A 23088-nucleotide genomic window follows, 5' to 3' on the forward strand; every position below is an offset into this window, starting at 1 on the left:
AAGGTCATACTATCACAACCTATTACTGGCACTCTAATAGTAATTACTGATGGCTCCAACTCAGAAAATGCAAGATTTTTTTTTTTTTGTATTTTTCTGAAGCTGGAAACGGGGAGAGACAGTCAGACAGACGCCCACATGCGCCCGATGGGGATCCACCCGGCACGCCCACCAGGGGCAAGGCTCTGCCCACCAGGGGGTGATGCTCTGCCCCTCGGGGGCATCGCTCTGCCACGACCAGAGCCACTCTAGCGCCTGGGGCAGAGGCCAAGGAGCCACCCCAGCGCCCGGGCCATCTTTGCTCCAATGGAGCCTCGCTGCGGGAGGGGAAGAGAGAGAGACAGAGAGGAAGGAGAGGGGGAGGGGTGGAGAAGCAAATGGGTGCTTCTCCTGTGTGCCCTGGCCGGGAATCGAACCCGGGACTTCTGCACGCCAGGCGGATGCTCTACCACTGAGCCAACCAGCCAGGGCCTGTATTTTTCTGAAGTTGGAAACCGGGAGGCAGTCAGACAGACTCCCGCATGTGCCCGACCAGGATCCACCCAGCATGCCCACCAGGGGGCGATGCTTTGCCCCTCTGGGGCGTCGCTCTGCCGCAACCAGAGCCACTCTAGCACCTGAGGCAGAGGCCATGGAGCCATCCCCAGTGCCCGGGCCATCTTTGCTCCAATGGAGGCTCGGGTGCGGGAGGGGAAGAGAGAGACAGAGAGGGAGGAGAGGGGGAGGGGTGGAGAAGCAGATGGGCGCTTCTCCTGTGTGCCCTGGCCAGGGATCAAACCTGGGACTCCCACATGTCAGGCCAACACTCTACCACTGAGCCAACGGGCCAGGGCCTGAAATGCAGGATTTTACTGCACAAAAAAAGCTTCAGTTAAACAAACTTCTTATCAATCCACACAAAGAGCAGAGTTACATGCTTTGCTTTTAGTGTTGGCCGAATTTTCTGCTCAGCCCCTTAATATATACAGCGATGGTGCATATACAGGAGTAGCCCAAATATTGAAAGTGCAACCACTGGCCATACTAATTCAGAATAACTTTTCCATCTGTTTATTAAAGCTTCAGAAGGTTATACAAGGCCGCCAATATCCATGTTTTATTGGACACATAAAGCTTATTCTGGTCTTTCAGGACCTCTATCCAAAGGCAATTCAAAAACTGATCAGCTTGTAGCTCACATACAGGCTATAAATCCTTATGAGATAGCTCAAACAGCCCATCAGCCTTCAAAAAGAAGTCAGTCTTACTCGAGAACAAGTTCAATTAATTATTAAACAATGTCCCAATTGTCAAATCCACTCCTCAAACTCTTCTACCGGAATTAACCCCAGAGGACTTCACCCTCATAACCTATATGGCAAATGGTTGTGACCCATATTCCTTCATTTGGTAAACTAAAATAGGTAGATTTGTGTAGATATATTTTCTAGATTTGATTATCACAGCACAAACGGGAAAGTGTTAAATATGTTATAGGTCATTGCTTAGCAGCTTTCTCAACTCTTGGAAAGCCTGCTGAATTTAAAACTGACGGTGCCGCCGCTTAACACTAGTTCTTTTACGAACTTTTGTCTACATTATCAAATTCTCCATAAAACAGGGATGCTCTATAGCCCCCAGGGACAAGCTGTTATTAAACTAAAATGTAGAAAAGGTTCTTAGCCTAAGTAACTTTTAGCAGAACGTATTTTCTCTAAAACAAAGAGACTTTCAGTATTAATTTACTTTTTCTAAAAGACTCCCTACCCCTGGCCTTAAGGCTAGTTTACCAGGCTGTGGCCTTGGGCTAGTTCTGTGAGGCTGCAGGTGTTCCCACAATGTTTCTTCCTGAATTAATCTTACAGATAAATATTGTAAATGAGCTAATTTCACTACTTTGTCTTACTGCTATGCTTCCCCTCCTCCCCATACCACAATCAGTGTGTAATTCTGTCTTTAAAAGCTAACTTAAAACTGTATTCGGGGCCGCATGATTTGAATGACTTAGGTCTCTGTGCAGTCGCCAGCTTTGAATAAAGACTCCTTTAAATTTGAACTTTGGTGTGAAAAACATATGTATACCATCTGTATACTCTCGCTGGTTTCTCTACAACAAAACATGCTAACAAAACCCTAAAGTTACAACTACAAAACAGAAAGGAGATGGATATTATCGCTCCCCACAGGCACAACTGAATCATGCTCTTTTTACCTTGAATTTTTTTTTTTGTATTTTTCTGAAGTTGGAAACGGGGAGACAGTCAGACTCCCACATGCGCCCAACCGGAATCCACCCGGCACGCCCACCAGGGGGCGATGTTCTGCCCATCTGAGGCGTTGCTGTTGCAATCAGAGCCACTCTAGCGCCTGGGGCAGAGGCCAAGGAGCCATCCCCAGTGCCTGGACATCTTTGCTCCAATGGAGCCTTGGCTGTGGGAGGGGAAGAGAGAGACAGAGAGGGGGGGGGGGTGGAGAAGCAGATGGGTGCTTCTCCTGTGTGCCCTGGCCAGGAATCGAACCCGGGACCCCTTGCATGCCAGGCCGACGCTCTACCACTGAGCAAACCGGCAGGGCCTTTACCTTTAATTTTAAAAATTCAGACTCTGAGGGTCATGCTCCTGCTGAGAGACACATGTCATCGGTCCCACAAAAGAAAAAGGGATTAGTTCGCTGGAAAGATCTGCAGACAGGAAAGTAGAAGGGTCTAGACCCCGCCCTGCAATGATGGGAGGACAAACTGACAGGCATATTACCCCTGATTTTTATATTAATTATACATTTTCAGGTTATTCCAAAATGAGACCTCTCTGATTTGCCTCTACCCTTAAGGTAGGGTGCCTTTTGATGACTCCTGAGAACAAAACTTCCTATGAGACTACATATATTGCAACAATCAGTAGTCCCTGGGATATAGGTAAAATATCTCCAGGAAGTTACTAAAGTAGGTGTTGGGTCTTCAGAATGGAATCTAACTCCTCCTCTCCCTTACTGCCCTAATGGCACCAGTCATGAATTAAGCGACTTCCTGCAATGGACTGAATGTGCTTACGTTCTGCCAAAATGCTTTAATATTACAGGAATGACTGAACAAATTTGTGATTAGTCCCAAAGAGTTGATGTTTCTCATCCTCATCACAATTATATGACTCCTGGAGGTTCTATAAGCAATATACTTATAACTGTTTCCAACTGCCTCCAAAGGGAGTTGTGGTGTTTAGCTGCTGCAACAGATTTTGTACATTTTACCCAAAACCCTTTGTCTTCTGTCCTTTCCCCATGTCACTTCACCCTTTTATGGCCTCCGAGCATGTGTCTAGCGCCTGTACGTACTTTTGGCTGGTCTGGTAAATATTACTCCAACTGGACCTTATTATACAGCCCAGTGTGTCCACTGTTATCTGACAAATTGTATCACTACAATAAACGACAGGACATATTAGCATTAAAACAACCATCTTTTCTGATGCTTCTAGCAAATATTTCTGGATCCTGGTATGCAGGGTTCCAAGCTTTACAAGAGATACACCAAATACTTAGCCAAAGGTTCAAAAGTGTTGTTGGCATAATCATATTTGGCATAATAACCCCTGTAGGCTTATTAGCTTCCACTATAACAGAAGCTACTGATCTTACTCAAAGTATTCAAAATGTGCACTATGCTTCTCAGATGAAAGAACTTCTCCTGAAGGGACTATTGGACCCACCCAACCTGAACCTGATGCTCATGTCTATGGGAAGAAATATAATTAAAATATCCAGTACTGGGTGAGGGATTAGCTCTGGAATAAGGGCCACTTTCCCCATACTTAGCTTCTGATAAGGAGAACCCTCAAATAAGAGGTCCCACTAACATTCCCCAACCACATTGGCCTAACCAACCACGCTTGCAACCTGCGGAGTGGTTGGTGGAGTGAGACCAGTCTGAGCCCACTTTATATAGTCTTTCTACAAGAAAATTCTGTGGGAAGACCAAGAAGCTGCAAGAGGAGAAGAAGCCCCTGAAAAGTGGAGGCAAATTTAAGGAGCTTGGGCCTTTTTATACTGCAGTCATTTCTAAGCAGGAGGAAGTTGATCCTTATACACAGATTGGCCCCTCCCCCACAAACTTAGGTACAGAAAATGCAGACAAAAATAGCAAACAGAGTGGTAGCCCCAAAAAGTAGCCCACAGTGGATTACAAACATCTGACATCAACCCATAACCAAACACCAACCAAGAGAACCCAGAACCAACACAACTAGTAGGATATGGAAGACCAAACCAATGCTAGACCCAGCTAACCGTATAAACAGAGACCAAACCCTGCTGAGAATAGCTATGTTCCAGAGTACACACATGGCATAGTGAGTAATATATCTGATCAAGACCAGCCCCTCAGAACATCGCCCCCTGGTGGGCATGCCAGGAGGATCCCGGTCAGGTGCATGTGGAAGTCTGTCTGACTGCCTCCCCGTTTCCAACTTAAGAAAAATACAAAAAATAAAAAAATAAAAAAAAAGACTGGCCCTTAACTTTGGCCATAAAGAACAATTCATGAATTTGACTCCAAAGGCAAGGGAAGTAAAGGCAAAAATAAATGAATGGGACTAAATCAAACTAAAAAGTTTCTGCACAGCAAAAGAAACTGACAACAAAACAGACAGCCAACTAAATGGGCAAGGATATTTGCAAACAATAACTCAATAAGGAGTCAATATCAAAAATATACAAAGAACTCACAAGGCTCATCTACAAACAAGCAAACAATCCAATTAAAAAATGGGGAGAGGGCCTGAAAAGACATTTCTCCCAAGAGGACATGCAAATGGCCATCAGATATTTGAAAAGACGCTCATCTTCATTAGCTATTAGAGAAATGGAAATCAAATCTTCAATGAGAGGCCCTGACCAGTGGTAGAGCGTCGGCCTGGTGTGCGGGAGTCCCAGGTTCTATTCCCGGCCAGGGCACACAGGAGAAGCGCCCATCTGCTTCTCCACCCCTCCCCCTCTCCTTCCTCTCTGTCTCTCTCTTCCCCCTCCTGCAACCAAGGCTCCACTGGAGCAAAGTTGGCCCGGGTGCTGAGGATGGCTCTGTGGCCTCTGCCTCAGGCACTAGAATGGCTTTGGTCGCAACAGAGCGACACCCCAGATGGGCAGAGCATCGCCCCCTGGTGGGCGTCCTGGGTGGATCCTGGTCAGGTGCACACGGGAGTCCATCTGCCTTCCCGTTTCCAACTTCAGAAAAATACAAAAAAACCCACAAAACTTAAAATGAGATACTGCCTCACACCTATTAGATTAGCTATTATCAACAAGACAGGTAATAAAGTGTTGAAGAGGCTGTGAAGAAAAAGGAACCCTCACTCACCGCTAATTGGAATATAAACTAGTATAACCGCTATGGAAGAAAGTATGGTGGTTTCTCAAAAAATTAAGACTGGAACTACTAAATGACCCAGCAATCCCTCTACTGGGTATCTACCCCTCAAAACTGAAAAACATTAGTATGTAAAGACATATATACCCCATGTTCATCGCATTATTTACAGTGGTCAAGACATGGAAACAACCAAACTGTCCTTTGATAGAGGATTGGATAAAAAAGAATGTGGTACATATATACAATGGAATACTACTCAATACAAATGACAACCTATTGCCATTTAAGACAATATGGATGAACCCTGAGAACACTATACTGAGTGAAGTAAGTAAATCAGAAAAAGCTAAGAACTACATTGGTACCTTGACACAAGAGCACTTTAAATCACAAGCAATTTGAGAGATGAGCAGTTACGGAATTTTTGCTTTAAGTCATGAGCAAATATTTGAATCATGAGCTTCTGCCACCCTCCACTAGATGGCCTGCTGAACATTCTGAAAGGGTGGAAGAAACAAACTTGGAAAGGTTTTTGTTGACATGGCTTCTAAGTGAAAGCAAGGAAAGTGTGGCAAAAGACAAAAATTAGTGAAAAAAAATGAGCAAATTATTGAGCAAATGAGTTTGTAACATTTGTATTTTCTGAGTTTGCTGACTTTTATTGTAAACAGTGCTGGGCAGCTGTCTGTGAAATTGCTAATTACCCTCCTGCTTGGGAAGGGCCACTGTTAAGCTAATGTTGCTGGAGGAGGGCTTTTCACACTAAAAAGTTTTGAAAAGAGCAGAGAAGGAGAAGGAAACCATACAATGATGATTAAGCAAAGTAAAAAAAAAATAGCAATTAAGCTTAGAGATAAAGTTACATATCATACTTAGTTTGTAAGTTAAATTTTGCAATTAAATGTAGCACTTAAGTGTGTAGAGCAGGGGTCTCAAGGCCCACCGAACAATTTTGTGTGGCCCGCAGACTAATCCACGAAGTTCAAAATATTTTGGATAAAATTAAGTAAGCCTAGGGGCCTACTTGTATTTTTCATTTCTCTAGCATCCTAGCTAGATATTAGCTTAGTTAACAGCAGTTGTGATGCGAACTACAGTTTCTGGTCGTTTTGTGACACTGAGTAAACTGCATGTACGATTGTGCTTGTTGTACTGATTTTTGTTTGTTTTCAACTGCAGTGAGAAAACTGTTGGGTAACAGTTGCCTTTTGTAGACCTAGTGCGGCCCGCCTAAGGGCTGTGATCTTGCTCTGCAGCCCACATACTGAGTTGAGTTTGAGACCCCTGGTGTAGAGAGTAAGTTACTTTAAACAATAGCACATGAAATGAAAACCTCTGCCAATCTCCTCCCCCTCCGCCAGCATCTTTGCCTGACCTTGAGGGTGAATACACTTTATAAACCAGTTTATTTCTTTACATTCTCTTATTTTATATGTATACAAAAAACTACTAGACCCAATAAATGAATTCAGCAAGGTTGCAGGAAATGACTATATATATGTATGTTTGTATGTATTTGTTATTTACAAAGTACATTTTCTTATTTAAAAGCTTTATAAAACCAAAACTTCATGTGGTTTTTGGAGGCTGGAATGGATTAATTGCATCCCCATTAATTTAAATGGGGAAATTCAATTTGACACACAAGCAAATTGAGTCATGAGCTTGACCATGAAACGAATTAAACTTGTGTGTCAAGGTACCACTGTATATGATTCCATCCATAGGTGAGATATTAAACTGAGACCTAAGGACATAAATAAAAGTGAAGTGGTTAACAGGGAAGGGGATGTGTGGTAATGAGTGGGGTAAAGAGAATAAAGAGGGACAAATACACAGTGACGGAAAATGCTTTGACTTTCGGTGATGGGTATACAACAAAATCAACACTTCAAATGCTATAGAAATATTTACCTGAAGCCTATGTACTCTTACCGGTCAATGTCACCCTGTTAAAGTTAATTTTCTGAATAAAAAATAAGTTAATTAAAAAAATAAGTTCAAGAAAAATAAAATGATTGACCCATACGGCCAGCCAACCTGAAGGGTAAACTGTCCACAGGAGGGTCAACAGAATCAAGACTCACATATAACAGGAGGATAATTATAACCATCAAGAAACACTCCTAGACAAGGAAAACAAGTGACCTGAAGGATAGTACAACTGAACACACTCCCTCATAAAGACATCACAAAAAATCTGAGAGTCAGAGCAGAGTTGCCTAATACACAGACTAAAGGGGCAGACAAAGATATATGCCCCAAATGAATCAACAACAGAAATCTCCAAAAACAACAGAATGGAAGCAAACACCATACACACAGTATAAATGTTATTAGATTTCTCAAGGATCTTACAGTAAGAATAAATGATTTCACTGAGAACTTAAACAGAGACAGCATTAAAAAGAAAACTGAAACCTAAAATAGAATCAGACATAAATAGCAAATATTGTACAATATCTGAATAAAACTACTACATTAGACAGAAAAACAGCAGGCTGTATAAAGCAGAGGATCGAATCAGCTATTTAGAGGACAAGAAAAACATAAGCACAGAAGCAGAGCAGCAAAAAGAAAAGCAGCTCTGCCTGACCAGGCGGTGGCACAGTAGATAGAGCGTCAAACTGGGATGCGGAAGACCCAGGTTCGAAACCCCGGGGTTGCCAGCTTGAGCATGGGCTCATCTGGTTTGAGCAAAGCTCACCAACTTGTACCCAAGGTCGCTGGCTCGAGCAAGGGGTTACTTGGTCTGCTATAGTCCCCCGGTCAAGGCACATGTGAGAAAGCAATCAATGAACAACTGAGGTGTTGCCAACGAAAACCTTATGATTGATGCTTCTAACTCTCTCCGTTCCTGTCTGTCCCTATCTATCCCTCTCTCTGACTCTGTCTCTGTAAAAAAATAAAAAGAAAATAAAAAAAGAAAAGCAGGTCAAGAAGGCTGAGGAAACTCTTAAGAGACATATAGGACAACATTATACAAAATAGCACCCACATAATATGGGTTCCTGAAAGAGAAGAGCCCAAACAAAGGATAGAAAACTTGTTTGAAGAAATCACAGCTAAAAACTTCCATAACTGGGTAAGACAAAAATCATACAAGTTCAAGAAGCACATTAAAGACGAACCCAAGGAGGCCCACACCAAGACACATCAAAATTAAAATGCCAAAGGTAAGAAAAAATCCAAAAAGCATCAAGAGGAAAGATATTAGCTACAAAGCAGGCCCTGTAACACTGACATCTGACTTCTCCATAGAAACACTTCACACCAGAAGGGATTGGCAAGAAATATTCCAAGTGATGCAAAACAAAAAACCTACAACCAGGACTACTTTATCCAGCAAAGCTATCATTTAAAATTGAAGAAATAAAGAGTTTCTCAGGCATTCAAAGAGTTCATTTTCACCAAACCAGTACTGCTAGAAATGTGAACAGGCCTGCTATAAAAAGAAGAAATAAAATGCATGCAAACTGGAAGAGAAGTAAAATAATCATTTGCTGACGACATGATACTGTATATAAAAAACTCTTAAGTCTCAGCCAAAATACTACTAGATTCAATAAATGAATTCAGCAAGGTGGCAGGAAATGAATTGAGCAATCAGTGGCATTTTTAGACACCAACAATGAACTGTCAGAAAGAAATATTTAAAAAACCCACCATTTACTATTGCAACAACAAAGATATAAAGTACCAAGGAATAAATTTAACTAAGGGATTAAAGACTTGTACTCAGATAATTATAAGACATCAAAAAAATAAATCGAGAAAGATACAAACAAGTGGAAGCATATACCATGTTAACAGACAGAATTATCATTAAAATGTCCATACTACCCAAAACAATCTACATACTTAATGTAATTCCTATTAAATTACCAATGACATATTTCACAGATCTGGAATATTCCCAATATGTATAAGAAACCCAAAACCACCCAAATAGCTATAACAACCTTGAAAAAGAATAACAAAGTAGGAGGTTATCACAATTCCTGGTATCAAGTTATACTACAAGGCCACAGTAATCAAAACAGCCTGATACTGCTCTGGGCAGCTGGCTCAATGACAGAACATCAGTCTGGCATGCACATGTCCTGGGTTCGATTCCCTGTCAGGGCACACAGGAGAAGTGACCATCTGCTTCTCCAACCTTTCCCCCTGTCCCTTCTCTTGTTCTCTCTCTCCCCACCCTTCCCACAGCCAAGACTCCAATGGAACAAGTTGGCCAGGGTGCTGAGGATGGTACCATGGCCTCGCCTCAGGTGCTAAAATGGCTCTGACTGCAATACAGCAACAGCTCCAGATGGGCAGAGCATCGCCCCCTAGCGGGCTTGCAGGTGGATCCTGGTCAGGCACATGCAGAAGTCTGTCTCTCTGCCTCCCCCCTTCTCTCTTAAGAAAAATTTTAAAAATAGCCTTGTACTGACATAAGAACAGGTATACAGATCACTGAAACAGAACTGAGAATCCAGAAATAAATCCATACCTTTATGTGCTAACCCACCCCTCTCCCTCTTCCTTCTTTCTCTCTCTTTCTTGCCCTCCCACACACAGCCATGGTTGGAGCACATTGGCCCCGTTGCTTAGGATGACTCCATGGCCTCACCTCAGGCACTAAAAAAGCTCAGTTGCTGAGCAGCTGACAACAGCCCCCAATGGGCAGAGCATCAGCACACTGGAGGTTTGCTGGGTAGATCCCAGTCTGGGAGCATGTAAGAGTCTGTCTCTCTGCCTCCCTGCTTCTCCCTTAAGAAAAAAAAAAAATTATTAAGAAATTAAAAAGCTCAACACCAGGAAGGTAAACAATCAAACTACAAAATGTGCAAAGGACCTGAAGAGACACTTCTCCAAAAAGGACACATAGCTGGCTTAAAGGTATATGAAAAAATGTTCAACAGTGCTCACTTTGGCAGCACATATACTAAAACTGGGATGATACAGAGATCAACATGGCCCCTGTGCAAAGTTGACATGCAAATTCATGAAGCATTTCATATTTCATTTATAAAAAAAGTGCTCAGTGTCACCAAGCATTAGAAATATGCAAATCAAAACCAGTATAAGATATCATCTCACAGCTATCAGAATGGCTATCATCAAATCAACAAAGTAGTGCTGGTGAGGTGTGGAGAAAAGGGAACCTTCATGTACTCTTGGTGGGAATGCAGATTGGTAGAGCAACTGTGGAAAGCAGTATAAAGTTACCTCAAAAAATTAATAATGGATGGCCCTAGCCAGTTGGCTCAGCAGTAGAGCATCAGCCTGGCATGTGAATCCCAGTTTGATTCCCAGCCAGGGCACACAGAAGCATCTATCTGCTTCTCCACCCTTCCCCCTCTCCTTCTTTCTCTCTCTTCCCCCTTCGTAGCCAAGGCCCCATGGGAGCAAAGTTGGCCCGGGCGCTGAGGATGGCTCCATGGCCTCTGCCTCAGGCGCTAGAATGGCTCCAGCTGCAACAGGGCAATGGCTCAGACGGGCAGAGCATCACCTCCTGGTGGGCATGCCAGGTGGATCTGTCTCTCTGCCTCCGTTTATCACTTCAGAAAAATACAAAAAATAATAATAATAAAATAAAATTTAAAAATTCATGGATCTACCTTCTGAACCAGTAATTTCATTCACTTCTGAGAATATATCTTAAGAATCCTGAAACAGAAATCTGAAAGAATATATGCACCCCTAAGCTCATTACAGCATTATTTACAATAGTCAAGATCAGTAAACATCCCACATGTCCACTAGTATATAAGGACAGAAAAAGCATGTGGTATTGGCATCAGAGTAATGATGGCATGAGAGATACACTTGATTTTCTCCCCTTGAAATTTCAATGACTTAAACAGCAATAGTGCAACAAAAGATTCCCAGTTGGGCTCTCAGGATTGTCTGAAAAGATCCGCACATGCAATCAACTAAAGGTTAGAAGGGCTGGAAAGGGATATAGAAGATCTGATGCACTCACTGGCTCTGGAGAGTAGAGAAACCAAAATGATTGGGTCTTCTTCTGGAAGGAGTGGTGAAATTGAGAAACAGTGGAGATACTAAACCAGGGGTTGGGAACCTATGGCTCAAGAGCCAGACGTGGCTCTTTTGATGGCTGCCTCTGGCTTGCAGACAAATCTTTAATAAAAAAATAATAACATTAAAAATATAAAACATTCTCATGTATTACAATTCATTCATTTCCTACCGTTCATGTTCATGGTTGCAGGTGGCTGGAGCCAATCACAGCTGTCCTCCAGGACAACACCAAAATTTTATTGGATAACGCCTCACGTACACAGGTCGTTGTATGGCTCTCACGGAATTACATTTTAAAATATGTGGCGTTTATGGCTCTCTCAGCCAAAAAGATTCCCGACCCCCTGTACTAAACCAAAACAGTAACAGAATGAGGGGTCACAGCCAGTGTTGTGTCGTGTCGTGCCCCCCCTCCCCAGTCTGCCAGCAGCCCACACTCCAAGCAGAGACAGAGAAAAACAAAGTATAATCCCCTAGCCTCCCAGATTTCCCCTCAAGGGGATACAGACTGGCAGACACATACTCCACAACTATATATTTCTCCAGAGCCCCTCTCTCTGCTGACGAATACAGGTCCCTGGTATCTAGTTCCTTGGTCTGTTGAGAGGAGGGAGAAGCAACCAAAGGCCTGAGACTGCCACTGCTAAAGCTTAAAGCCCTCACAATACACACAACCTATCATGATGCATCAGCCCAGAGTGTGGAAGTCCCAGGTTCAATTCCTGGTCAGGGCACATAGGAGAAGTGACCACATGCTTCTCCAACCCTTCCCCTTTCCCCTCTCTCTCTCTCTATCTTCTCTTTCCCTCCCAAAGTCATGGCTTGGCTGAGCAAATTGGCCCAAGGGAACTGAGGATGGCTCAATGGCCTCACCTCAGGAGTTAAAATAGTTCAGTTGCTGAGCAACAGATCAGTGGTCCATATGGGCAGAGGGAAAAGGAACCAGCAATTTCTACTGGGCCTGAGAGCTGATTGGGTGGATCTCACTCAGGGCACATGCAAAGAAGTCTGTCTCTCTGCCTCACTGCCTCTCGCTTAATAAAAAACAAACAAACAAAAAGGAGAAATGACCTATTGCCATTTATGACAACACAGATGGAATCTGTAGAACATTATACTGAAGGAAATAAAATCAAAATAAGCTACGAGCTACATGATTTCACATATATGTGGGATAAAAAACTGAAATTCATGAACCAGATAGAGGGACAGTGTCAGAAAATAATTTGACTTTGGGTATGGGTACACAACATAATCAACAGTTCAAATACTATAGAAATATGTGTCTAAAAAGTATGCACTATTACTGATCAATGTCACCCATTAATTTAATTTTTAAGTAAATTTAAAAAAAGAAAAAGATGAAAAAAGCTATTTCCTGAAACGTGAAACAAGAAAGAGAGCAGGTGAAAACTATATTAACCAGACAAAACCAACTGTATGCCAAAAATCAAGAGACAAAAAAGTGATTATATAATGACAAATAGGTCAAATCAGGAAAAAATACAAAGTTTAAAGACATATGTACCCAACAAAACCTACACTCAACTACCTAAAAATATTAAGCAAATACAAATATGAGAGAAGAAATAATACCCTACTTTCAGTTATGGTCAGTCACAGACAGATTATGCACAAAAAAACACTAGACTTGAACTGTGTTAGACTGAATGAAACTGACAATCTAATTCATCCAACAAGCACACATAGAATATATTCCCTAAGTAGAACATTTTATAGCTCAGAAAACAAGTCTTAGCAAATTTAAGAAAATTAAATCATACCAAGTATCTTTCCTGACAACAATAGTATGAAATAAGAAATCTGTAACAGTAATAAAGCTATAAAATTCAAATATATGTGGAAATTACACACTCCTATATAACTGTTGGGTAAAAAATAAAATAGGAATTCAAAATATTGTGAAACAAGCAAACAATGAAAATAAAACAAAATTTATTTGCTGCCACAAAGACAGGGGGAAGTTTACCACAAAAAAAATCTTATTAAAAAAAATTCTCAAAAAGCCACCTTATCTTTCAAGTAACCAGAAAAAAAAAGAAGCCCAAAGTTAGCAGAAATAACAAAAAGCAGAGCATAAATAAAGATCAGAAAATAACAAGAAGATCAACAAATCTAAAAGCTGCTTTTGGAAAAGATAAAACTGACAAACCTTTTGCTAGTCTTAAGAAAAAAAGGAAAGAAGAGTCAAATAATTAAGTCACAATGAATGTGGAAACTTGAAAACTGATCCCCCAAAAATACAATTAAGGAAGTACATGAGCCTGACAGTCAGTGACACAATAGATAGTGTGTCAGCCTTGGACGCTGAGGACCCAGTTTCAAAAACCTGAGGTCACCCTGCTTCAACATGGGCTCATCAGGCTTGAGCGTGGGTTCACCAGCTTAACACAGGGTTGTCAGCTTGAGTGTAGGATCACAGACGTGACACCATGTTCACTAGCTTGAGACCAAAGGTTGCTGGTTTGAAGTCCAAGGTCACTGGAATGAGCCAAGAAGGGTCACTGGATGGTCTGGCACTTCTACCACGCCCCTGTCCCCACCCCAAGGCACACAGGAGAAAGCAATCAGGCCTGGGCCAGTTGACTCAGCAGTTCACTCAGAGCATCAACCCAAAGTGTGAAAGTCCCAGTTTGATTCCTGGTCAAGGCACAAAGGAGAGGCAGCCATCTGCTTTTTCCCTCCCCCTCCCCCACCTTCAGCCATGGCTCAACTGATTCAAGCACATCAGCCACAGTGCTATAAGGATGGCTCCCAGCCTCTACCCAAGGTGGTAAAAATAGCTCAGTTGAGAGACAATCTATATGGGCAGAGCAGTAGGTGTTGCCAAGTGTATCCATCCCAGTTGTGGTGCATGCAGGAGTCTTTGTATCTATATCTCCCCTACTCTACTTTAAAAAATAGCCTGACCTGTGGTGGCACAGTGGTTAAAAACATTGACCTTAAAGGCTGAGGTCGCTGGTTTGAAACCCCAGGCTTCCCTAGTCAAGGCACATATGGGAGTTGATGCTTTCTGCTCTTCCCTCCCTTCTCTATCTGTCTCTGTCTCCTCTCTCTAAAATGAATAAATAAAATTTAAAAAGAAAAAAAATAAAAGAGAAAGCAATCAATGAAGAACTAAGGTGCCACAACTATGATTTGATGCTTCTCATCTCTTTCCTTTTCTGTCTGTGCCTCTCCAAAAAATAACTAGATTGTTAAAAAAAATAACTACATATGCCGACAAAACGAATAACCCACAATAAATGAATACAGTTAACCCTAAAAAGCTATATCCTAGCAAGAATAAATTATGAAGAAATAAAAGGTTTAAACTGACCAGGAATAAGTCAGGAAATTGAACCTCCCAACACAGAAAAAAGCCCAGAACCATATGGTCTTAATAGATAAAGTCTATCAAACATTTGAAGAAAAATCAATACCAATTCTTCTCAAACTCTTTCAAAAATGAAGAGAACAAACCCAAACTCACTTTATAGGGTTACCATTCCCTAATAGTAAAGCTAAATAAGAAAGTACAAGACAGGAAGTTACAGGCCTTTATCTCTGATGAATATAGACACAAAATTTCTCAAGAAATTTCAAGTGAATCCAACAGCATATTATTCAATGACACATTAAAAGGAGTATATGAACCAAAAATATGTCTATCACTGGAATAAAAAATAGTTCAACTGAGCAAGAAAGAAGAAATAGACCCTGTCGAGTTGGCTCAGAGGCAGAGTGGCAGTCCAGCATGTAGATGTCCCAGGTTCAATTCCCAGTCAGGGCACACAAGAGAAGCGCACATTTGCTTCTCTACCCCTCCCCTTATCACTTCTCTCTCTCTCATTTCTCTCCAGCAGCCATGATCCACTGAAATGAGTTGGCCCGGGGCACTGAGGATGGCTCCGTGGTGTCTGCCTCAGTTGCTGAGAAACAGGTCAGTATGTGAAGAGCATGCCCCCTATTGGGCTTGATGAGTGGATCCCTGCATGTAGGAGTCTGTCACTACTTCCCCTCCTCTCATTGAATAAAAATAAACAAATAGGTCATAAAAATTGGAAAGGAAAAGGGAAAACTGTATCTGCAATGGCACAATTTTACATAGTAAATTCCTCAAGACTTCACCAAAAAACTGTTAGGTCTAATGAACATATTCAGGAAAGATGCTGGAAACTATCAGCATATAAAACCCAGCTAAATTTCTACACATAACAATGTACTATTTTAAAAAATCTAGTCCCAATAGTTTCAAAAACAATAAAATACTTAAAAAAAATTAACCAAGTTAGTTAAAGATCAATTTGATCCATAGAAAACTACAAGTTTGATAAAGTAAACTGAAGATGACACAAATAAATGAAAATACTATATATTCTGTGTTCACAGATAAGAGAAAATAATATTGTGAAATATTTACACTACCCCAAAAGCTATCTATAGATTCAGTGCAGTCCTAATTAAAATTCCAGTGGTATTTTCCACAGTAATAGTAAACACAGTCCTAAACTTTGTATGAACCACAAAATAAATCAAGACTCCAGGAAATGCCCACGCACATACCAACAAGTAAGATTTACAGGGGAGCCAAGAATACCGAATGGGAAAAGAATAGTCTCTAACAATGCTGAAAAAACTGGATAATCACATGTAAAAAATAAAATTGGTCTATCTTAAAAATCAATTCAAAATGAATTAAAGACTAATATAAGACCTAAAATCTTAAAACTCTTAGAAAAGGAACATAGGTGAAGTCCCTTGACATGGCTCTTACCAACAATTTTTTGAAGATATCATAAAAAGCACAAACCAGAAAAGTGAAAATAAAAACATGGCATATATCAAACTAAAAGGTTTCTGCACTAGCAAACGAAACACCTTCAAAGTAAAAGAGGCAACCTAAAGAATCAAAGAAAGTATTTTAAAGTATATCTGAAATGGGATTAATAGCCAAAATAGGTAATAACAAAAAATCAAAATTAACAACCCAAACACAATAATAAACAAATAGGTCATAAAAATTGGAAAGGAAAAGGGAAAACTGTATCTGCAATGGCACAATTTTACATAGTAAATTCCTCAAGATGGAATTTCCAAACACAATATGGGCAAAGGAAATTAATTTTGGCAACTAGGACATACAACTGGCTATTAGATACATGAAAAGATACTTAATATCATTAATTAAGGCTTGGCCAGATAGCTCAGTTGGTTAGGGTATCGATCCCTGCTCAGGGTATACAGAGGTACAGACTGATGTTCCTGTCTGTCTCCCCTTCCTCTCTCCCTAAAATCAATCAATAAAATACACATACAACTAATTAGGGAAATACAAGTCATACGCCTCCACAGTGAGATAAGTATTTCTTAAAATGGCTATAATCAAATAGACAAAATGATAAATGCTAGCAAAAAAAAGGGAGAAAATTAAACCTTTGCACACTAGTATGCCACAAGAATTTTTAAAACATCAAGGGTACTTACCTTTTTTTCATTACACTGTCAAAGCAAAACATGAGAACATCCAACACAATAGCCATTGGTGTGAGTGAAACAAAATTTTATCCATTTTTTGGCACCACCTTATACATATTTTTTGGTGTGCTGCAGGATTTTAGTAATTTGTTCATGTGTGTCAGGAAAAGGTAGAAAATTGCAGCTGTATACCATAGGCTATGTATATTTCTAGGCTCCAAACCTGTACATCATGTTACTGTACTGAACCCTATAGGCAATTGTAACACAATGGTAAAAATGTGTGTATGTATGTAAACATGTCTATGAATTTAAAAGGTACAATAAAAGTAAAACTGGTCCTGGCCAGTTAGCTCTGCTTGGCTCAGAGTGTCTGCAGGCTACTCTGCCATCCCTCATTCCTTACTGTAGCCTAGCCCAGGACTGCCTTCAGCCAACTTTTCTCCTTCTTTTTCTTCATATGGCATCAACCACCATTTACAAAAAGATAATTCTCAAAGTCCACAAACTCAGTGTAGGACCTATTATATCCACCAGACTGCTGAGTATTTTCATTTGGGAAAAAAACCTAGCTTGTCTTGACAAAAATTAAAACTTTTTCTTTCTTGCCGGTCAGTTAGAGGTGTCAATCCTGTAAATTCTTTTTTCCCCAACTTTACAATTATACATCACTTTCTTTTATTCCCATAATCACCATTTAATCTCAGCTCTGTATTTCATATCCTTGGGGATGAAAAAATCCCTCAAGTGCCTTACTACATATATTCTGCCATTCCCACAGACACACACCCAAAAAGACTTAGCAACCTGGATACAAAAAAGGATCGATGCCCAAGTAAAGAACCATCTTTACAATCTAACTCTCCTGAAACACTATGATCATAACACATCCTCCTCAAATAACTTCATCACTTCCTCATCAGTTAGGGTGCTCTAAAATATGAACCCAAACTAACATAACATATCACTGTTTTCTAATTTCGCAGCCTAAATGACTGACTTTTGTGTTCCCTTTGCATTTTTACTTTGGCATTTCACATGCAAGAATTTCTGGGAAGTAAGATTTCTAAAATGAAGTTATGCTCATTCAATTGTCATAAACAGAGTTGATAAAAACAGTCAATAACTGCACAGATATTTACACATGCAGGAAGATGTTAGGGAAGTCAGGAAAATTGAGGTTTGGTAAGAGTGACCAATTATGTAGTCAGTATGCCTCAGAGTCCTGAAACCTGACAATAAAAAAAAAAAAAAAAGCTCAAGTGAGAAATTACCATTTACTGTCAAATTGCATTCTAGTACTGTTTGAGTAACAGCATGATTAATAATTCTCCAGAGCCTCTGAAAGTTCTTCAGATTTCTTTGAACTTTTCCAAGGGCAATTTATTTTTTACCTTCAGATTTTACCACAGGGATTGTGGCCTTTACTGGAGAGCCTAATCCCTCAGCCCCTGCTGGATACTCAAATTTTATTTCTCCCCAACAAGATGAGCAGCAGGCTCAGATTGAGTGGCGCTGACAGTCCCTTCTGCAGAAGCCCTTATGGCTGATGAGACCTGGTTTCAAGGAGAAAGACTGAGTCTTCTCCTGTGGCTGACTGTGCCCCCAGAAACTGTCTAAGCCCCTGGATTAGATCCAACAATAGACTCACAGGGACTCACACTTTGAATGTCTATGCTCCAAGCCCCTCCCCTTCCCTCGTTTGGAGTTAGCCCAGCAGGGTAGGATATCCAGCCCCCAGGTCAGCTGACTGTGAAGCACCCTCCTATCCAGTACTCATGAGTCACTGTGTCAGTGCTGATCACAGAGAGCAGAACTCACCTTAGCTGGGTCAAGTGGTACCCTTCCTTAGGGTACCACTCTAACAAGGGTTGTTGGGTCCTGAACTGATGCTCTCCCCGCCTCTGGCCTTTGAATGTGCCAGTCCTGGGCCTCCCTGTCAGGAACCCGCTGTGGACCACTGTCCATGACTGGCCCTCAGCGACCTTTTTGGATCCACAAGCAATATAGAATTTATGGTGGCCTCTGCAGGGCCCAGGTGCACTTGGAAATACCAGTTGCACACCTAGGCTGGCTTTTATCCACACTTGGCCTGAGGAAAGTCTTCTTAAAAGGCCAAGTTTCCCTAAGTCCTGCCTTCTGCAGTCTCTGTCTGCTGGCTGCTTGTTGGGCTCTGCATGGCAATACAGGGATTAGGAAGAGTTGTGAGTGTGGCTTGCCCCTTGGCCCCAGTGACCATTCTATCCAGACTTTTTTCACAGACCTCAGTGGACTCTGTCATAGAACTCAGGTGTGGCCGCTGCGATCCAGAGGTGTGTTCTGCCTTCCCTTCTGCGAGTACTCAGCCTTGTGTGGGAGAGGGGTAGCTCAGGCCTCAACATCAGAAACCTGAGTCACAGACGGGCCCCTTGCTTCCTGGCCTCTCCGAATAACCCTTCACCCTGACCAGAGCAGGAGAGACTCCCAAGGGCTTAGCTTTTCCCCAGGCTGATGCACTGCAAAGGGGATGCTGCTCCCAAGAAAGATGGCCACTTTAGTATTGGAGATTGACTCAGCACAGGGGTTCAGCTCTCAGGTCTCCATGTCTCCCTGTGCCTCCAACATAACACTCCTCTTGCAATTCCAGTCCTTTCAACTCTCTCTCCACCAGAGTCCTGGATAAGTGGCTGTGAACAAGATTATCTATCTGCGTGGGCCTTTGATACAGAACCTGTGTCTCAGAAAACTTAGTCTCTTTCTTGCAGACAGAAACCCTGCTCTCTTCACCGCTCACTGCTGTCTGGTTGCCTCTTCTAGGCTCTGGGGCTCTAGGTTGGGGTTTCAGGCCTGAGGACCCTCAACTCTCAGGGCCACTCTCCTGGCAGTGATAGTCCCTGCGGACCCTCAGCTGCCCCTCACTCCTGGGAGCGCGCAGCAATTTCTGCATCTCCACCCTTCCTACCAGTCTCATTGTGGCTTCTTCGTGATCCTTGGTTATAAGAGTCCTCTTAATTTAGACCAAGTTGGTTTTTCAAGATGATTGTTCTTAAAATAAGTTGTAATCCAGTTTAGTCCTAGGAGGAGGCAGTTGGAATGTCTGCCTTCTCCATTGCCATTTTGGACTTTTCCTTTTTTTGTCTGTGTATTTTTCTGAAATGAGAAGCCGGGAGGCAGAGAGACTCCTGCATGCGCCTGACCAGGATTCACACTCCATGCCCACCAGGGGGTGAGGCTCTGCCCATCTGGGGCTTTGCTCCATTACAACTGGAGTCATTCTAGCGCAGGGGCTGGGAACCTATGGCTTGCGAGCCAGCTGTGGCTCTTTGAATGGCTGCCTCTGGCTTGCAGACAAATATTTAATTAAAAAATGATAACGTTAAAAATATAAAACATTCTCATATATTACAATCCATTCATTTCATACCGCTCATGTTCATGGTTGCAGGTGACTGGAGCCAATCACAGCTGTCCTCTGGGACAACACCAAATTTTTATTGGATAATTTGTAACATATATGGGTCGTTGTATGGCTCTCATGGAATTACTTGTTTTTTTTTGTTGTTGTTGTTTTGTATTTTTCTGAAGCTGGAAATGGGGAGAGATAGTCAGACAGACTCCCGCATGCGCCCGACCGGGATCCACCCGGCACGCCCACCAGGGGCGATGCTCTGCCCACCAGGGGGTGATGCTCTGCCCCTCCGGGGCATCTCTCTGCCGTGAACAGAGCCACTCTAGCGCTTGGGGCAGTGGCCAAGGAGCTGTCCCCAGCGCCCCGGCCATCTTTGCTCCAATGGAGCCTTGGCTGCGGGAGGGGAAGAGAGAGACAGAGAGGAAGGGGGAGGTGGAGAAGCAAATGGGTGCTTCTCCTATGTGCCCTGGCCGGGAATCGAACCCGGGTCCCCCACATGCCAGGCCGATACTCTACCACTGAGCCAACGAGCCAGGGCCTCATGGAATTACATTTTAAAGTATGTGGCGTTCATGGCTCTCTCAGCCAAAAAGGTTCCCGACTCTTGTTCTAGCACCTGAGATCAAGGCCCCGGAGCCATCCTCAGTGCAGGGCCGACTTTGCTCCAATGGAGCCTCAGCTGCAGGAGAGGAAGAGAGAGATAAAGAGAAAGGAGAGGGGGAAAGGTGGAGAAGCAAATGGGCACTTCTCCTGTGTGCCTTGGCCAGCAATCAATCTCAGGACTTTCATATGCCGGGTTGATGCTCAACTGTTGAGCAAACTGGCAAGGGCCACCATTTTGTTCTCTTGATAAGACACTTTTAATAAATGAAAATGGGTCTGTTTCTATAGGCTGTTACGTCTACTGTGTTAACTGTACTAAGGTATATTGTGTAACTTCTAACAATGGATAGCCGTTTTTAAAAAGTATAATTTCTAGTTTAAAAGTTAATAGACTTTGTTGACTTCTATATAGCGATCATACAACCTTGCATGATTATATGTATAACTATTTTATACATGCCGAGATGTATTTTTCTTATATATTTACAGTCCTGAAATCTGAGTGTATTTTGTAATTAAGGGTTTGCTAGAATTATTGCTGTCCAGGCAGCAGTCATGATATGAGTATTACTGTGTACTTGCCATATTCATGACCTGTTTATTTTGTATCACTTCAAACGAGTTACATCCATTAACCAATACTATTGTACTTCATGAGCAAAGTCGGCCCTGCACTGAGGATGGCTCCGGGGCCTTGATCTCAGGTGCTGTACTGAAGTAGGGTGACCCACAAACACTGTATTCACAATCTCAGATGACCTAACCCAACAAGCTTGCAACCTGTAAAAGGGTTGTTAGATGAGGCCCAACACTACAGTCTTTCAACAGAAGACTCTGGGAAGACCATCCAGTTGCAACAGGAGGTGCAGCAACCAAAAAGTGGACAGAAATCTTATGGAGCGTGCAGCTTTTACGGAGCTGCTGGCATCTCTGAGCAGGAGAAAGCTGATCCTTATATACAGGTTGCACGCTTCCCCACAACCCAGGCACAGAAAACACCAACAAAAACAGCAAAAACAGCAGTAGCTACAGGCAAGTATACCACAGCGAATTACAAACAACAGCTGATGCCAATCCAAGATCTAGAAACAACACAACTCGTAACTGGAGGTAGAAAACACCAACCCTACACTCACATAGCTACACAAGCAGCACACCCAAGGAGGAGTCTATATGCAGACAAAATGGGCAGACAGAAAAATAATCCAAATGAATAAACAAGAAAAATCTCTAGAAAAAGAACTAAATGAAATAGAAGTACCCAAACTACCAGATGCAGAGTTTAAAACAATTATTTTTAGGATGCTCAAGGGCCTTAGAGCAACAATGGATGGACATAATGAACACCTAAATAAAGAGAGAGCAAGCATCAAAAAGGACATTGAAATCATAAAAAAGAACCAGTCAGAAATGACAAATATAATAACAGAAATGCGGACTGCACTAAAAGGAATAAACAGCAGGCTGGATAACGCAGAGGATCAAATCAGTGATTTAGAGGACAATATAAACAAAAGCACAGAAGCAGAGCAGCAAAAAAAAAAGAAGCTCAAAAAGTCTGAGGAAGCGGTAAGAGAGCTCTGTGACTACATGAAAAGATACAACATCCACATCATAAGGGTTCCTGAAAGAGAAGAGAACAAACAAGGAATACAGAACCTGTTTGTAGAAATCATAGCTGAAAATTTCCCTAAACTGATGAGGAAAAAAGTCACACAAGATCAAGAAGCACAGAGTCCCATTAAAGAGGAGCCCACGGAGCCCTCACCAAGACACACCATAATTAAAATATGAAAGTTAAGAGACAAAAAAGGAATACTAAAAGCTGTAAGAGAAGAGCAGTTAATTACCTACAGAGGAGATCCCATAAGGGTGACATCCACCTTCTCAAAAGAAACACTTCAGGCAAGAAGAGATTGGAAAAAAATATTCAGTGATGCAAAACAAGAATGTACAACCAAGACTTCTTTACTCAGAAAGGCTATCATTTAAAATTTAAGGAGAAATAAAAAGTTTTCCAGACAAAAACACACTCCAGGAATTCATTACTACCAAACTAATACTGCAAGAAATGTTAAGGCACCTGACCTGTGGTGCCACAGTGGATAAAGCTGGAATGCTGAGGTTGCCAGTTTGAAATCCTGGGCTTGCCTGGTCAAGGCACATTTAGAAGTTGATGCTTCCTGTACCTCCCCTCTTCTCTCTCTCTCCAATAAAAATAAATAAATAAAATCTAAAAAAATAAATTAAA

The 23088-nt window shown here is 41.9% G+C and overlaps 1 protein-coding gene and 1 non-coding gene across 3 annotated transcripts in view; one reads left to right on the forward strand and one right to left on the reverse strand.

Annotated features, from left to right (window-relative positions):
* Positions 1-23088, reverse strand: part of LOC136317431 (zinc finger X-chromosomal protein-like) — a 103510-nt gene that overhangs the window by 67533 nt on the left and 12889 nt on the right. The gene's annotated exons all lie outside the window — the stretch shown is intronic.
* On the forward strand, positions 10245-10348 carry LOC136317982 (U6 spliceosomal RNA). Its single transcript, XR_010727966.1, has one exon. It is a non-coding gene; the product is annotated as a U6 spliceosomal RNA (small nuclear RNA).

Source organism: Saccopteryx bilineata, chromosome X, assembly GCF_036850765.1.
Source record: "Saccopteryx bilineata isolate mSacBil1 chromosome X, mSacBil1_pri_phased_curated, whole genome shotgun sequence".
Taxonomy (NCBI): domain Eukaryota; kingdom Metazoa; phylum Chordata; class Mammalia; order Chiroptera; family Emballonuridae; genus Saccopteryx; species Saccopteryx bilineata.